The sequence below is a fragment of the Episyrphus balteatus genome, chromosome 1 (assembly GCF_945859705.1).
Source record: "Episyrphus balteatus chromosome 1, idEpiBalt1.1, whole genome shotgun sequence".
NCBI classification, from domain to species: domain Eukaryota; kingdom Metazoa; phylum Arthropoda; class Insecta; order Diptera; family Syrphidae; genus Episyrphus; species Episyrphus balteatus.
This window is the reverse complement of record NC_079134.1, coordinates 159528932-159546316: the sequence shown is the minus strand read 5'-3', so window position 1 is coordinate 159546316 and position 17385 is coordinate 159528932. Positions and strand designations below refer to the sequence as shown.

Here is a 17385-nt window from a genome sequence, read left to right as displayed (position 1 = left end):
CCTGAAAAAACGACAAAAACAAAGGATGAGGCTTTGTTCCTGAAAGCCTCTGCAATAATAATCCGCTTTTACCAAAATCGGATTAGATATTTTTTCGAGATATCCCCGTAAAAGGGTTATTTTGTGAAAAATTTAGTGTTTGATTAAGAAATTATTGAGACAATTTACTCATCAATCAATTTCTCATTGAAAAACTTGACTAAAATAGTATCCAATGTATTTTTTTAATCTTATTTTTCCCAAATGTTGATTTTGAAATCGATTATTTCAAAAACGATTGATTGAAATGTCTTGATTTAAAAATTAAAATCAAGTGTACTACTCTAGCTTTTGAAAAAAGTATCATTGATAAGTATAAGTGTTGCCGTTGTTTTTTAATACTTTTTTTATGATTTCAAGTATTTCTTTTGAAAATTGCCCCTCCCGCCTAAAGGGAGGGACATTGACCCCCCCCCCCTCCCGTAAAAAAAAATATTTGTATTGAACACCTCTACAAATAGCCGTTGTCAATTCTCGGCGCCTAAGTTATCGTACTCGTGCCTTGCTTTGGTATGAATTTTTCACAAAAAAAAACCCTTTTACGGGGATGTCTCGAAAAAATATCTAATTCGATTTTGGTAAAAGCGGATTATTATTGCAGAGGCTTTCAGGAACAAAGCCTCATCCTTTGTTTTTGTCGTTTTTTCAGGTCAACCTTAAACTTGTTCAGGATTACTCTCTTTTTCATTAATATTTTACTTTTTCTTTATTTTTTCGCCGTTTCTTTTTTATGTGTAGTATGTGTTATATATTGTTGAAAAGGCACAAAAACAACCTTTCATTTGACATCAAAAACATACATATAGCTCTTATAGTTCTAATGATATTTGCATATAAAAGGGACAGAAAATGGTTTTCAGAACGAACTTTGGAGCCTTATATCTCAGGACCCTGACTTTCGATTTAAAAAAAAACTTCATATATTGAATATGCTAAGCTCCAGCTTTAATTCGAGACTAGTCTCATTAATGTACGCTAATGGCCCAAAAACGCCCCATCTCCTTTGTATTTAAATTATTTCTTGGACTAACGATGATTTTTCTCGAGGTAACAGCAGTTTGAAATTTTGAAAATAAGTGATTTTAAGGGATTTTAGGGGATTTTAAAATTTTCAATGCAAAGTTTATTTTTGTATTTGGTGGACAAACGATTGCAATAGAAATTATTATTTTCTGGATTCAATTCTACCTTTTCCGTTCTTGAAATTTTGGAAGAATATATTTAAGACTAAGTTTTTTTTACTCTTTCTTTTCTAAAGAGAACCCCACCTACAATCACGGAATATTCAAATTGAACTCGATAATAAAATAAATAGATAACTACCAGTTTTCATATTAAATTTTCCACACAAAAAAAAATCTACTTAACTTAAATTATATTGAAATTAACATTTTGAAAACAACTCCCAAAAAGCCATTTTAATTGATCTTTTTGCACTAAAACCCAAAACCGAACAAAAGTACAACAAAAGTGGGGTAAAGTACCTAGTATCTAATACATAGTCCATTCGAACCACCTCCTCCCACCCCCAACCTACTGTTACGTTTCTCTGTAAAATTATGTTGTAACTTTTGTCTCTACAAATTGAAAACTCATTTTGCCAAAAAAAAAAGAAAAACGAGCAACACACATAAGACCAAAAAAAAAGAAGAAAACTAAGAAAAGACAGAAAAAAAAAATGGAAATGAAAAATAACGTCGTCGTTCTCGTTGTCTTCCACGTTATTAAAGAGCGTAAAAGTTAAATACAAAAAAAAAAGAAATATACAAAATTTACAAAAAAGAAAAACGTTTGATAGGGTAGACCAACAAGAATAATAACCAAGTAAAAGTATCTACCGATTTTCAGTTTTTCTTTTTTAACATTTTGTTGTTGTTTTTTTTTTTTTTTTTTTTGGCTTTCCATATATAAAATATCTGTCCCCACACTCAGATGAACTTCCAACTCAATGGCTTTTTGCGTAGCAGCAGCCAACAGCTCCTCAACAAACAAGAACTACACAACTGCTATACTTATACTCGCCATTGTCGCACAATGGGGCAAGATACCCCGAAAACTGGAATTAATTCTTTTTTAAATTTAGGAGGCTGAATTAAATTTTTGACGTGATAACGTCTTATAAAACAATGAATCCCGGCTGCACAAAAAAAGCATGACTCTTCTTAACGTTTCACTTCTCGTTAGCAGTGTGGTATAGATTCGCAATTTCATCTCAAGTAGACAAGTCATGTAACCCCAAGCCCAACTGAAGAAAAAATCTACTACAGGATTTTAACATAAAAGTGAACACTGAGAAAGGATTTCTAAAAATTCAATCATTATATAGTGTAAACAGGGGTAAAATGACATGGGAAAAAAAACTTATTTTCTTAACGGTAAGTCATAGTAAATTGATTTTTATTTTATTCGTTGGATAAATTTGTGAGAGAAAATGCCAAAAGTATTGAAAAAATTCTAAAAACAAATTTAATACTGAGTAACGAAAAGTTTTTAAAAACAATGTAAATGGCAGAGCTTCGACTAAGTACCTAGTTATTATAAGTAGGGGAATTTTTTTTTTACAGATATTTGAGTTATACCAATGAAAATAAAATAAAAAAATACAGGCGTTGAATGTAGTAGATTTTGTACTAAGGCCATGATTTTTGAAATATAAATTTTTGAAAAACAGCTATTTTGCACTGGTATTTTTGAGTCATATTTTATTTTTAAGGAATTTTTTTTAAACTTATAGGACTTATAGGTGAGATTGATATATTTCAAAACAAAGGTTGAAAACGGTCAAAAAGTTTGAGTCGAAGAAAAATACTTTTCTCCGTTATTCGGTGAAAAATCATTTAAAAAATCTCACTTTTTGTAATGAATGAAATTAATAAAATTAAGATTAATTAATAAGGAAGATAGAAAGTCAATTTGTGAATACAACTATAATAAATTATGCGAAGTTTCAAATTTTTGGGTTTGAAGAATTTAAAATTTTCTGTTTAAGGACTAAAATTCCATGCATTTCCCGTAAAAAAATTCAGTTAAATTTTTTTCTTTTTATCAACCATAATAAGCTTGTATGCAAACAAATTATCATTTTTAAATAATTAAAACCATATTAATAAACTTGCATCAAAAAGTAAACCTTTTAAGATTTCCTGAGGAGGTATTTAAAAAACAAAAAATGGAGCACATAATGACAACTGGTTGTTTTTCGAATTTCTTAAATAACACTTTGGTCAACAATTTACAACATTTTAAAATTTTCCAGAAAAATATATATTTAACTCAATGTAGGTATTTGGGGTCAGTTAGTCGAAAAATCTTTTTCGTTTCTTTCTAGAAGCTCTATTTTTTTTTTTTTTTTAATAGAATTTTATGGGTAATTTCGTTATATTTTAAAGTTATGCTTATTTTAGGTAACTGTTTGTTAACATTTTCCAGAAAATATTTTATCGAACCTAATTTTTTAGATATTTTAATTTTTCACATTTTGGGGGTAATTTTATACTATTTTTTTTTTTAGTTTTTTTTATCACAAGTGTTTTTAAAATTTTATTAAAAAAAAAACAATTTTTCGAACATTATGTATGTCGGTTCAGTAAGTAAAGTAAAAATACACAATTTTTTTTAAATAAAAAAAATTAACAAAAAAAATGTATGAATTTGTATGCCTTTTCATGTATGAATAATTTAAAAACTAAAGCTGCTAGAAAAAAAAAAAACTAATGTTATTTTCGGAATCAGATAAAATAAACATGAAACCCAGAAATAATTCGCATATATGTAGCTGAAAATTTGTACAGCTATTTTTCCGTATATTACTTTCTCTGAAAGCTAATATCTTTTAAACGATGGCAGCTATGAAAAAGCACATCTTAATATTTTTTATGGAAAACATCATGGGCTATTAAATAAATTAAAAATATATTTAAAAAACTGCTTCTGTGCTTATTTTTTTTTTTCATTAAACAGACCTGATATCTCATAGAAAAAAAATTGTCATAATTATTGTCATGTATACTTTTCATAGCTTCTCCCGTTTCAAAGTTATATAGGTATGAAAAAACTACATTTTCGGCATTAAAACTTGAATAACTTTTTTATGCACACATCGGACTTTTAGGGAGTTTTCAGATTTTACTTTAATCGATATTTTAATGCTCTGTACCAATTTTCAGCTATATGCGAATTATTTCTGGGTTGAATTTTGACCGGACTACCTACCTCCAATTAGTAAGAAATGATAAACAACAATGTGGGAAATGGGGCGACTTTCCATTAAGGGCGCACACCTAGAGTTCTGATTTTATTTTTTATAGTGAGCTTAGGGTCTCAATAGAATACCTTTAAAATATTAAGGTTAGGAAACACCCCTAAGTATGATTAACAATTAAATATTTAAATTTTTAATACAAAATGTATGCAAATGATGACCAAAGGGCATGCTGCCCCCCCCCCCCCCATATGGGTACGTAAAAAGAACTTCAAAAAAAAAAAAATTGTTCTTCGCGGTCGTCATTTTGCATACATTTTGTATGAAAAAATGAACTTTTAAAAATTCATTAAAAATATAACTACACGTTTCCTAATATTAAAATTGTTATTTTTATTACATACTTTTAGTCATTAATCTCTTAAATTAAATTATTCGCGTATTAACCCTCTGTAGGCACACCTCTTTTTTGTGACGTGATAGGCACACGGGTGCGAATTTGGCTTCTACTTTTTCATATCGCTCATATTTTAAGAAAACTTATATGAAATTGATGTAGAATTTTCCGAGGAAGTCGAATCAAGGGGCACGGTAGTGCCCAGCCAAGTTCTTTAGCAACTTTGGCACTACACCCTTATTTACAGGAAACAACTCAGGCCATTTTCGACCCCCCTCTAACTTCCACACCAAAGATGCTAGAAATTTCAAATGCTAGCACAAAAAGTACTAAAATGTAAAAGTGTACCAAGTTCTAAAGCTTGGCTTTAAATTTGTATACATAAAATGTTGATTGTTTACTTGGCAATTTTTCAAATAGCTTTAAAAATCGGTAATTTAAAGAAAAATTGTCAAGAGAACAATCAACATTTTATGTATATACAAATTTAAAGCCAAGCTTTAGAACTTGGTACACTTTTACATTTCAGTACTTTTTGTGCTAGCATAACTTTAACATAGGAGAACTTGGCTCTTTTTTTAACAGTAATGTTTTTGTTGTGATATTGTTTTCACAATTAAAAAAAAAAAATGTATTTACACCATTATAAAGAGACTTTTTTGCACCCACTTTTTTGAAAAATTGTAATTTTTTTCATTTTTGCCGTGCCAAATTCGCACCCGTGTGCCGACAGGGGGTTAAAATTCGTGCGCCCCTAAAGGAAAGTTGAGATTAATTTCAAATTATTTGGTCAACTTATTGACATAAAACCGTATGAAATTCGTCTTTCATTGCATACAAATAATAATCATTTCTAAAAAAAATAAATTGTTTTACTTTAAAAAAACAATTTTGTCCAGGTTTTTGATCAAAATACTCCTATGTGCGTCGTCGCTGCTGCTCCAATGTGGGACCAACCATTCGTCGGTCGTTCCCGAAAACCCAAAAAACAAGAAGAAAACAACAACAACAAAAATACGACGAAAAAAACCTGTAATTGATACTTAAAGTGTATCTCTTCTAGTTTAGATATACTTTTTTTTTTTCAAAACAAGAAATATGCAATAATTATTCTCTGTTTATTGATTTATATCTAAAAAAAAAGCAGTTATATCTTATCACTTATCGTCTTCTATCGTCGTCGTCGTTTTCTTTTTGGACGACTTTAACTTTGGGGTTTTTTTTTTTTTTTTTTTTTTTTTGAGAGAAATGTAAAAGAGATTGGAAAGGAAAATGGAAAAATATTGGAATCATAAAACACTTGTTTGCTGGGAATTCCTTCGCATCATCTTTACTTAACCATCTTCCTTCCCCCTAATTCCCCACTACCACTCTATCCGGCGGTAATGTGGAGAGGATTCTTCTTTACTTTTACAAGAAATCGATAACCAAGTGAATATCGAACCAAAAATCTCACAGATTTTCTTAAACTGTTTTGTTGGTAAAAGAGACTCAAATTGAGAAACTATTGTCAAGTCATTAAACCAATGAAATTAGGGATTTTTAAAAAAACCTTTTTCAAAAATGTTGAAACTCTTCAGCTTAATAATTAAAGACCATCAACATCTACTAAACCAAAAAAATACCACAAAAGAACAAGAAGTAGTAGAGGAGAGGAGAAATATTATGTGTATGTATGTATTGGGATAGGTACATTACCTAGGCAAAAAAAAGAAGGTTGTTTCAGGGTTTCGGTTTCACCTTCAAGAGCTCCTGTATTTAATCCCGTTTTTTTAAGTTCACTTTATTACTTTTTTTTTGTGTCACAGAAATTATCAAAAACACAAACAGAACTTTTTCAACTTTTAGCCCGTTTTTTTTTTTTCTTTTATTTTTTTCTGCTATTTTTTTAAGCAAATTATTTTATCCGCGATGCGACTTGATGTGTGTTTTCGAGTCAGCAGGTCGCAGGAGGAAAATGTGAAAATTTAAAGAAAAAAATGGTACACGAAAAATTTTCTGGGCACTCTCGTCTGTTTTTCTTCGTTTAATCTTCTTTTACTTTTTTTTTTTTGTTGTATTTATTGGGGATTTTCTTGCTCTTTTCAACAACAAAATCACCTTAACGACACTACTTACACCAATAGTTGTTTTATATATCTGAGCTCTTCTTTTTTAACGAAAATCAAATAAACAAAAATTTGATGTTGAATATTTTATATAGAGAAGTGTGTGGGTGTGTGTATATCTGTGTGACGATGGCGAAAAAAATATACCACTTTTTTTGCAATTTTTGTTTTTACAATTTATTTGATGAAATATCACGAAAAATGATGTATATTCATGAAAAACACAGAGTTTAGTGATTTATTTAATTGAATTCATGTTTTTTGAATAAATTTTTTATACAAAATCGACAAAACGAAAGCAAAACGAAAAGCGAACGAGACGATGTGTGAACTCGATTTGACAACCTCCAGCCATTTCTAAAATATTTTCTTTCCCCAGTGACGTCAGATAGTATTGGTGATTTTGAATGGAGTAGAATGGATGTGCAGATAAATGAACGAAAGACAAGTTTGGGCATAACTGGAAAGAGAGAAACAGGTGTATAAAAAAAATTGTAATAGATTATGGTTTTGTTTGTTTATTTTGTTTTCAACAGGTGAAATTGATAAGTTTTTTCAATTTGATAAATTCTTATCAGAAATGAATTAAATCAATAAGAAATTACTATTATGGGGATTTTATATGGAAAAGTAGATAAGATTTGATATATTTTAAAATGTTATAGACTGAGTCATAGACCGAGAGCCCACAGCAGATTTTGGGAGTTTTTGGATAACCGAAAATGAGTCATATGTATGTGTAGGTAATAGCGTCCTGATGAAGAATTCGAAAGTCTGGCAGGTTTATTTCACGGCATTCTATGGTTTATGGGGAGTTGAAAAATGCATTTTTTCCGATTTTTGTGTCGAGTATATAACCACTTTAATTCATATAGAGCCGATAGAGGGCGATACCTTGATTGCAAAAAGTTCGGTCCCAGACGTTTTATTCGCGGCATTACCCCCGCCAGACGTCCTTGAAGATTCGCGAAATGGCGATTTTCATACAAAAGTCAGAATATTATTTTTTGCAAGATATATAACCGTCTGGTGGTACCTATTAAAAAATCACAACGAACCCCTGATAGAAAATAAATTAGTGCCAGACGTTTTAACCACGGCATTACCCCCGCCAGACGTCTTTTAAGAGTCGCGAAATGGCGATTTTCATACAAAAGTCAGAATATTATTTTTTGCAAGATATATAACCGTCTGGTGGTGTACCAATTAAAAAATCACAACGAACCTCTGATAGAAAATAAATTAGTGCCAGACGTTTTAACCACGGCATTACCCCCGCCAGACGTCCTTGAAGAGTCGCGAAATGGCGATTTTCATACAAAAGTCAGAATATTATTTTTTGCAAGATATATAACCGTCTGGTGGTACCTATTAAAAAATCACCACTAACCCTTGATAGAAAATAAATTAGTGCCAGACGTTTTAACCACGGCATTACCCCCACCAGACGTCCTTAAGAGTCCTGAAATAGCGATTTTCATACAAAAGTCAGAATACTATTTTTTGCAAGATATATAACGGTCTGATGGTACCTATACAAAAATCACAACGAACCCCTGATAGAAAATAAATTAGTGCCAGACGTTTTAACCACGGCATTACCCCCGCCAGACGTCCTTGAAGATTCGCGAAATGGCGATTTTCATACAAAAGTCAGAATATTATTTTTTGCAAGATATATAACCGTCTGGTGGTACCAATTAAAAAATCACAACGAACCTCTGATAGAAAATAAATTAGTGCCAGACGTTTTAACCACGGCATTACCCCCGCCAGACGTCCTTGAAGAGTCGCGAAATGGCGATTTTCATACAAAAGTCAGAATATTATTTTTTGCAAGATATATAACCGTCTGGTGGTACCTATTAAAAAATCACCACTAACCCCTGATAGAAAATAAATTAGTGCCAGACGTTTTAACCACGGCATTACCCCCACCAGACGTCCTTAAGAGTCCTGAAATAGCGATTTTCATACAAAAGTCAGAATACTATTTTTTGCAAGATATATAACGGTCTGATGGTACCTATACAAAAATCACAACGAACCCCTGATAGAAAATAAATTAGTGCCAGACGTTTTAACCACGGCATTACCCCCGCCAGACGTCCTTGAAGATTCGCGAAATGGCGATTTTCATACAAAAGTCAGAATATTATTTTTTGCAAGATATATAACCGTCTGGTGGTACCAATTAAAAAATCACAACGAACCTCTGATAGAAAATAAATTAGTGCCAGACGTTTTAACCACGGCATTACCCCCGCCAGACGTCCTTGAAGAGTCGCGAAATGGCGATTTTCATACAAAAGTCAGAATATTATTTTTTGCAAGATATATAACCGTCTGGTGGTACCAATTAAAAAATCACAACGAACCTCTGATAAAAAATAAATTAGTGCCAGACGTTTTAACCACGGCATTACCCCCGCCAGACGTCCTTGAAGAGTCGCGAAATGGCGATTTTCATACAAAAGTCAGAATATTATTTTTTGCAAGATATATAACCGTCTGGTGGTACCTATTAAAAAATCACCACTAACCCTTGATAGAAAATAAATTAGTGCCAGACGTTTTAACCACGGCATTACCCCCACCAGACGTCCTTAAGAGTCCTGAAATAGCGATTTTCATACAAAAGTCAGAATACTATTTTTTGCAAGATATATAACGGTCTGATGGTACCTATACAAAAATCACAACGAACCCCTGATAGAAAATAAATTAGTGCCAGACGTTTTAACCACGGCATTACCCCCGCCAGACGTCCTTGAAGAGTCGCGAAATGGCGATTTTCATACAAAAGTCAGAATATTATTTTTTGCAAGATATATAACCGTCTGGTGGTACCTATTAAAAAATCACCACTAACCCTTGATAGAAAATAAATTAGTGCCAGACGTTTTAACCACGGCATTACCCCCACCAGACGTCCTTAAGAGTCCTGAAATAGCGATTTTCATACAAAAGTCAGAATACTATTTTTTGCAAGATATATAACGGTCTGATGGTACCTATACAAAAATCACAACGAACCCCTGATAGAAAATAAATTAGTGCCAGACGTTTTAACCACGGCATTACCCCCGCCAGACGTCCTTGAAGATTCGCGAAATGGCGATTTTCATACAAAAGTCAGAATATTATTTTTTGCAAGATATATAACCGTCTGGTGGTACCTATTAAAAAATCACAACGAACCCCTGATAGAAAATAAATTAGTGCCAGACGTTTTAACCACGGCATTACCCCCGCCAGAAGTCCTTGAAGAGTCGCGAAATGGCGATTTTCATACAAAAGTCAGAATATTATTTTTTGCAAGATATATAACCGTCTGGTGGTACCTATTAAAAAATCACCACTAACCCTTGATAGAAAATAAATTAGTGCCAGACGTTTTAACCACGGCATTACCCCCACCAGACGTCCTTAAGAGTCCTGAAATAGCGATTTTCATACAAAAGTCAGAATACTATTTTTTGCAAGATATATAACGGTCTGATGGTACCTATACAAAAATCACAACGAACCCCTGATAGAAAATAAATTAGTGCCAGACGTTTTAACCACGGCATTACCCCCGCCAGACGTCCTTGAAGATTCGCGAAATGGCGATTTTCATACAAAAGTCAGAATATTATTTTTTGCAAGATATATAACCGTCTGGTGGTACCAATTAAAAAATCACAACGAACCTCTGATAGAAAATAAATTAGTGCCAGACGTTTTAACCACGGCATTACCCCCGCCAGACGTCCTTGAAGAGTCGCGAAATGGCGATTTTCATACAAAAGTCAGAATATTATTTTTTGCAAGATATATAACCGTCTGGTGGTACCTATTAAAAAATCACCACTAACCCCTGATAGAAAATAAATTAGTGCCAGACGTTTTAACCACGGCATTACCCCCGCCAGACGTCCTTGAAAAGTCCCGAAATAACGACTTGTATGAAAATCGCCATTTCGCGACTCTTCAAGGACGTCTGGCGGGGGTAATGCCGTGGTTAAAACGTCTGGCTCTAATTTATTTTCTATCAAGGGTTAGTGGTGATTTTTTAATAGGTACCACCAGACGGTTATATATCTTGCAAAAAATAATATTCTGACTTTTGTATGAAAATCGCCATTTCGCGACTCTTCAAGGACTTCTGGCGGGGGTAATGCCGTGGTTAAAACGTCTGGCACTAATTTATTTTCTATCAGGGGTTCGTTGTGATTTTTTAATAGGTACCACCAGACGGTTATATATCTTGCAAAAAATAATATTCTGACTTTTGTATGAAAATCGCCATTTCGCGACTCTTAAAAGACGTCTGGCGGGGGTAATGCCGTTGTTAAAACGTCTGGCACTAATTTATTTTCTATCAGGGGTTCGTTGTGATTTTTTAATAGGTACCACCAGACGGTTATATATCTTGCAAAAAATAATATTCTGACTTTTGTATGAAAATCGCCATTTCGCGAATCTTCAAGGACGTCTGGCGGGGGTAATGCCGTGGTTAAAACGTCTGGCACTAATTTATTTTCTATCAGGGGTTCGTTGTGATTTTTGTATAGGTACCATCAGACCGTTATATATCTTGCAAAAAATAGTATTCTGACTTTTGTATGAAAATCGCTATTTCAGGACTCTTAAGGACGTCTGGTGGGGGTAATGCCGTGGTTAAAACGTCTGGCACTAATTTATTTTCTATCAAGGGTTAGTGGTGATTTTTTAATAGGTACCACCAGACGGTTATATATCTTGCAAAAAATAATATTCTGACTTTTGTATGAAAATCGCCATTTCGCGACTCTTCAAGGACGTCTGGCGGGGGTAATGCCGTGGTTAAAACGTCTGGCACTAATTTATTTTCTATCAGGGGTTCGTTGTGATTTTTTAATAGGTACCACCAGACGGTTATATATCTTGCAAAAAATAATATTCTGACTTTTGTATGAAAATCGCCATTTCGCGACTCTTAAAAGACGTCTGGCGGGGGTAATGCCGTTGTTAAAACGTCTGGCACTAATTTATTTTCTATCAGGGGTTCGTTGTGATTTTTTAATAGGTACCACCAGACGGTTATATATCTTGCAAAAAATAATATTCTGACTTTTGTATGAAAATCGCCATTTCGCGAATCTTCAAGGACGTCTGGCGGGGGTAATGCCGTGGTTAAAACGTCTGGCACTAATTTATTTTCTATCAGGGGTTCGTTGTGATTTTTGTATAGGTACCATCAGACCGTTATATATCTTGCAAAAAATAATATTCTGACTTTTGTATGAAAATCGCCATTTCGCGACTCTTCAAGGACGTCTGGCGGGGGTAATGCCGTGGTTAAAACGTCTGGCACTAATTTATTTTCTATCAGGGGTTCGTTGTGATTTTTTAATAGGTACCACCAGACGGTTATATATCTTGCAAAAAATAATATTCTGACTTTTGTATGAAAATCGCCATTTCGCGACTCTTCAAGGACGTCTGGCGGGGGTAATGCCGTGGTTAAAACGTCTGGCACTAATTTATTTTCTATCAGGGGTTCGTTGTGATTTTTTAATAGGTACCACCAGACGGTTATATATCTTGCAAAAAATAATATTCTGACTTTTGTATGAAAATCGCCATTTCGCGACTCTTCAAGGACGTCTGGCGGGGGTAATGCCGCGAATAAAACGTCTGGGACCGAACTTTTTGCAATCAAGGTATCGCCCTCTATCGGCTCTATATGAATTAAAGTGGTTATATACTCGACACAAAAATCGGAAAAAATGCATTTTTCAACTCCCCATAAACCATAGAATGCCGTGAAATAAACCTGCCAGACTTTCGAATTCTTCATCAGGACGCTATTACCTACACATACATATGACTCATTTTCGGTTATCCAAAAACTCCCAAAATCTGCTCTGGGCTCTTAGACTATCATGTTGCTTTATTTGCCGTTGAAAAGATAAGATTAAATAGATCATCAAGAATTTAATGTGCGAACTAAAAATTTAATTGTTTTCAACAGTAGTTGTTTTTAAGTCTGTTCAACGAGGATTAAGCTACATCAGAACAGGACAGAACTGAACAGTTAACAGTTTCGTGGAAAAAGTTAGAACAAGTTAGAACAGTCAGTTAATATTGTCAACATAAACAAAAAACAAACAAATTATATACGTTTTTCGTTCATCGTTTGTTTTTTCTATTTTTGTTTTTTTTTTTTTTGTTTTACTGCGAAAATATAATTGAAAATTGTTTTTTTTTTTGTAAAAATTAAGAGCACACGAGAAATATTCTCACAATTAACTCAGAAAACCAAAAAATGGCGCCTTTGCTTTGACACTACTCATGAATTTGTTCTCACCTGTTCTGGGTACCTGTTCTGTAACTTTATCGCTGGCGATAAACGTTTTTCAACGTCTCTTAAATCCATTTTCATTTATAAACAAAGCAAAATTTCTTTGAAATTCAGAATTTATGAATTAATAAATTATGATCTGGAACAAAATTTCTTTTATTTTGATGAGATTTAATGGATTTAAAAGTCATTCAAATATTTTATCGCCAGTGATAAAAGTTACAGAACATGGGCACTGATCCTGTTCTAAACTGGTTCCAGACAGCCTTTGCTTTTGACACTACTCACGAACCTGTTCTGATCCTGTTCTAAACTGTTCCAGACAGCGTCAATGAACAGCGAACTAGACCAGTTTAGAACAGAAAAAAACCTCAGTGGACAGCAAAAAGCTGTTCTTTTATTGTCCGAAACAGTCCAGAACAGCGTCGTTGAACACACTTTTTAAACACACAAGATTACAGGAAACAGCTAATTGTAACAAATTTTGAAATTTCATGCAAATAAGTTTTTCTTGTATTTTTAGCATTTGCGTTGGGTTTCCAAATAGTGGCCTTGTCAGTATTTTTGAGGTACTACCCTACAATTTTAAGAATAAGCTAGATAAAGTTTGGTATATAGTTTTAGCAAAAGAGTACAATTTTTATCCACTAAGGGCCAGTTGTACAAACGTGGTTCAGCCTCGGATCAGGAATTTAACCCACCGATTTCGACGGATTAGCTGCGGGTCAACTTCGGTTCAAGCATATATATGGACCTTGAACCAGTGCTAAAATTCAGCTTTACCACCAATTTCAGAAGATAAAAGCTGCTGATCCACGGATTAAATATTTGTACAACTGGCCCTTAGTGGATAAAAATTGTACTCTTTTGCTCAAAGAAGATTTATTGATATTATGTTTTTTTTTTTTAATTTTATTTGAATAGGGTTGCCATATTTGTAGGTTATATTCCTTATATTATTTTATTAATTTGTTCCACTATTTAGGCTTTTGTTTGGCATTTTAAAAATGTTCTTTTATTTGATGTTATGTACTACAAAGATATGACATAGTAAGTTATGTGCCAATTTTTTCTTTAAAATAGGGTTGCCACATAGAAGTTCCCATTTTAAAAGTGGTAATCCTAACTTTTCATTTTCACAATCAACTTATCTTTTATTTGACAACTTATAACCTTATGATAGCTAAGTAGCTCGACGGTCACCTCTCTCCGACTATTACCTATTTTTACCTTTTTTTTTACATCTATGTCTATACTTAACGTTTTTTCCCATAGATTTATACATTGATATTATTTATTGAGGCTTGTTGCCATTTATAAACATTTGATCTATATAACAATACCTTTTGGCCTTTTCGATGACATATGACTTATCGTTATTGGTCTGAGGGCTAAAATTATCATTGTCCTTTGTCTATTAAGCCTTAACTACATTGGCTCAAAAAGTGCAAAAGTACAAAAGTGATCATTTTCAAACGCATTTTTGTATAGTTTTTCGGGCTGAAAAATTAAAACAAATGATGCAGAAAGCTTATTTTTTGGTTTAAAAAACAATTTGTATACTCTTTTTACAAAAAATTGCGCTAGCCAGAAAAAAAAAATATTTTCGCTTTTGTAGTTTTTCAAAAAGTGAAAAAATTCCACTACAATTATTTTGTCTTTCCGAAAACCAAACCACTCAAGCACTATGAGGTCATGAATTATCGTTCATCATAACAAACTGAGGACTAATTCTATGCCAAATTACACGGCATGATGATTCACTTCGGTTACATCAGTCATGTATCTTTGGGCGCATAATGCAAGAGCTTAGAGTCTATGAAAGCTCACTAACTCCGAGACGTGTTGTAGAGCTAATAATTCTACAGTAGAAACATTTATAACATTTGATAAATTTTCTGTTTTCATCAAGTATATCGGTTTTAATATAAACGTTAAAGAGACGTGTAGGTACTTTTGCCATTTAGCGAATAATTATAATTAAACTATGCACGACTTGGGTTTCATACCAATAATCGAAATCTCCTAATTTCAATTTTTAAATTTAACTGAATTATTTCTGACTCAATAAAAATGTTACTTTTTTTATCATTCTATTACGCTTTGCCTAAATTTCTTGTAATAGATTGCATTTAAATTTGTGTTTGGATTGTGTCTCTACTTTCCGTTACTTAAAGTTTAGTTCCTTCTTCAGTTGATAGATGTCTTTTGTAACATTTCATTTTCAAATTTTGAATTATTTCAACATTTGACAAATAAAAAATGAATATTATATTTTGGTTAGGTAAAAAAATATAATTTAAAACTTTATTTGATTCTATATATAAAAAAAAAAACATTTCAAAAATAATTAAATTAAAAAAAAAAAATTAAAAAAAGTTTCCCGTACCGGGAATCGAACCCGGGCCTTCTGGGTGAGAGCCAGATATCCTAACCACTAGACAATACGGGAGTTGAAATTATTGTGTCAAAATTAGAATAAAATAAAAGTTTACCTCTGAGGTCATACCTACTTATGGGAAACTGGTTTTCTGTAGCCGTGTTTTATTGGTTACTTAGTAACTAGCTCAGTAAAATTTTGAACGTAAACAACAACAAATGATTGGTAAGAATAAACAAATGTATTGCATATTGCACCACCCAATATGAAAAATTAATACGCACAAATTTTTAAGATAGGTAGGTAGGTTAGATTATAAACAACTTTAATTTTTCAGACAAACCGGCGCGGCATCAATCTTCATCTTGTATCTTATTGTTATTATTTAAATCTGTTTCTCTGTACAATATTACGGATAACTACAACCTAAATCATTTTGTTGACAAACCGGCAATTTGAATAACACCGAACAATAAAAGCAAATTAGGCATACCGAATGGTGCACCTACCTACTTACATAGAAACCAATCTAAAATAATTCCTCTTGTTTAAACGCCTATATTTAGAAATGAGGTAGGTAAGGTATACCTTACCTATAGAAGATGCATTTCAATTGTGGATATTTTAAAGTAACAACTCTATTTTCTGCAGCTATCTAAAGTCAAGTTAAGCCTAAACTTGAATTTTGATTGCTGCTTTAAATAACAAGTGTTGATACTATTATTATAAGGTAGGTAGGTACTTATGTTTTTGAAATGCAAATGATTAAGTGAATCCATTTACCTAAATTGAATCCAATAAAAAATAAAAATAAATTACGCGAAATTAAATTTGTCATTTTTTCAATTGTCAGCTTTCTACCTACGTCACATTTGAAAAATTATATGAAATTAAGGCTGTCTAGTAAGAGAGATATGTGCGTGACTGCAATAAAGATTTTGGCACTTTAAAATAGTTTTATTGTTAGATACCTATATAACTAGATATATACATAGGTAGGGACTTAAATTTTACTTTGATCCAATAACAATATGGGTTCTTCATGCATATAGTGGAGAATAGTTGGGTAGTCATATTAAATCTAGATATCGTCGGCGTAAAGCAAAATTGTTCTAAGTCCTTAAGAAATCCTATGTACTTAGAACAATTTTGCTTTACGCCGACGACGATATGTATTCCAAATTATGCTTTCGATTAATATTTTTAAAAAACTGCAGTTAAGTTTATTAAATTGGGTTCACACTATGTTTTGCTTCAAACCTCCAATTTCATTAGGAGCTAAATTTTCCATACCTTATATGTACCTATGTTGTGTATGGGTTTTTCAATACTAATTTAAGAAGTTATGTTACGGGTGTGATATAATAACTACTTCTGATATTTACGAGTCTACTCACAATCTTTTCACAATGTAACACAAAAAAAACCAAAATATTATTGTTTTAATACTGTTACGGGTGTGACATGCAAAGGTGACTTATTTATTCTTTGAGTTGAAGTAGGTACCTACCTAGTTCAAAATTTCTGTACATGTTAATTAAAAATTATTTTCCAGTTCGTCCACCTCTTCCATTTCATTTGCATTGTTTGTTCTTTTTTGTGACCGTTGGTCACAAATATTATACAAGTAATTGGTCAAGTCCCATATTGTCTAGTGGTTAGGATATCTGGCTCTCACCCAGAAGGCCCGGGTTCGATTCCCGGTATGGGAAACTTTTTTTTTTATAACGACGTAAATAAAATTGACTTTTCTATTGTTTTTTTCAATCCTTGATAAATTTAAAGAATTTACATAATGGACCTTAGAACCTTTTTTTTGTATTTGCCAAATTTGAAAGAAATAGGTGGTATTAACAAAATCAACCAACACAATTTGTTATTACAAAAACAGAGAGATAACTTAATTTAATAATAAATTGTTTGAACATT

At 32.5% G+C, this 17385-nt stretch overlaps 1 protein-coding gene and 2 non-coding genes across 18 annotated transcripts in view; 1 reads left to right on the top strand and 2 right to left on the bottom strand.

Annotated features, from left to right (window-relative positions):
- The window catches only part of LOC129907662 (rho guanine nucleotide exchange factor 18), a 92207-nt gene extending 84975 nt beyond the window's left edge, over positions 1-7232 (bottom strand). For 8 of the 16 annotated variants that reach the window (XM_055983963.1, XM_055983958.1, XM_055983964.1 and 5 more), the window contains exon 1: positions 6336-7228. The gene's annotated coding sequence lies outside the window, so the exon portion shown is untranslated. Of the gene's footprint in view, positions 1-6335 lie in introns of all 16 variants that reach the window. The other 8 variants (XM_055983956.1, XM_055983965.1, XM_055983966.1 and 5 more) reach the window with 4 other exon arrangements.
- Positions 7233-15456: 8224 nt separating this feature from the next.
- Positions 15457-15528, bottom strand: Trnae-cuc (transfer RNA glutamic acid (anticodon CUC)). The gene has a single exon. It is a non-coding gene; the product is annotated as a tRNA-Glu (tRNA).
- A 1568-nt stretch (positions 15529-17096) lies between these two features.
- On the top strand, positions 17097-17168 carry Trnae-cuc (transfer RNA glutamic acid (anticodon CUC)). The gene has a single exon. It is a non-coding gene; the product is annotated as a tRNA-Glu (tRNA).
- Positions 17169-17385: the final 217 nt, after the last annotated feature.